This window comes from Elephantulus edwardii, unplaced genomic scaffold (assembly GCF_000299155.1).
Source record: "Elephantulus edwardii isolate Elephantulus edwardi_28Jun2011 unplaced genomic scaffold, EleEdw1.0 scaffold00082, whole genome shotgun sequence".
Lineage (NCBI taxonomy): Eukaryota > Metazoa > Chordata > Mammalia > Macroscelidea > Macroscelididae > Elephantulus > Elephantulus edwardii.
The window spans coordinates 3,774,624-3,776,109 of NW_006399832.1; positions in this window are offsets into that span (position 1 = coordinate 3,774,624).

The following is a 1,486-nucleotide window of genomic DNA, read 5'->3' on the forward strand; positions in this document are numbered from 1 at the left end:
ATCTCACTTCAGACAGAATAGCAAAATTTAATGGAACTGCAAGCAACAAATGCTGGCAAGGTTGTGGATAAACTGGAACCCTTATTCACTGTTGGTGGAAGTGTAAAATGGTGCAACCACAGTGGAAGACAGTGTGACGCTTTCTCAAAAATTTGCAAATAGAGATACCATTTGACCCAGCAATTCCACTACTGGGAATATACCCCAAAGAGACCATAACTGACATCCAAGCAGATATATGCACTCCCATTTTTATCGCAGCTTTGTTCATAATAGCAAGGAGTTGGAAACAACCCAAGTGCCCATCAACAAACGAATAGATAGATAAGCTGTGTTATATTCACACAATGGAATACTATGCTGCACTGAAAAAAAGAACTCATGCAATATTATTCAAAATGGTTGACTCTGGAGGACATTATGCTGAGAGAAACATCTCAGTCACAAAAGGACAAATACTGCATGGTCCCACTGTTGTAAAACAGGACTGACCTTGGGGTTGGGGAGAGACTGAGAAATATGGATTCAATAATGTATAGTGCATTGAAACAGATGAGGGAGAAAACTGTTTAAAAGGGATATGTGATTAGGTATTTTTGTCATTACAAGAGTCTAGAGTGAAGGCTACATGGTGAAGTGGACCTGGGGGAGGGTTTGTAAAACAATGAAAGAATTTTTCTTTTACTTTTCCAAGAGGGTAGTGTACTACGGGGGAGGACTGGGAGGGGAGAAATGTGGAACAATGAATGAATGGAAATCCAAAATGTCTGTAAATTTTTACTGAAATGCATAATAAATATCAGTTTTTAAAAAAGAATATTTCCTAACAAACAAGACCAAAACTGTCCTAGTCACACAGAAGAATGTAAAGCAGTTTAATAGTAGAAAATTGATTTTAAATGAAAATCTATATTCATAGGTCACAACAATGGAAGTTAATTTTATTAGTCCTAATATTTTATTAAAAACCCTAAAGAGTTACTATTTCAAATTATATCTGCTTCAAGGTTATCTTCCTTCCAAGAAGAGATGTATCCTCAGTGTATACTTCTTTTTAGGAATAAAAGCATTGCAATAATATGTCACATTTAAGTCAGTTATTTTTTAGGAAGTGGTCTACTGATAAGAAGGGCTGCCAACCCAAAGGCAAGTAGTTCAAATCCATCAGCTGCTCCATTGGAGAAATATGAACAATCTCCTCTTTGTGTGGTTTATAGCTTCCAGAAACCCTCTAGAGTGTCAGCTACAAGTTGGTTATTACTATCTGCAATGAGAGATAAAGATATTTTTGTAGGGCTCTAAAAACTATGTTATTATTTTAAGATTAAAATACAGTCTTAAACTTATGGCCTGAAGCTCAACATGAATAAAATGAAGATTCTCACCACTGGGCCAATTGGCATCACCATGATAGATGGAGAAGAGGTTGAGATTGTTAACAATTTCAGCTTGCTCAGTTCCATAATCAACACTCTTGGCACCAGCA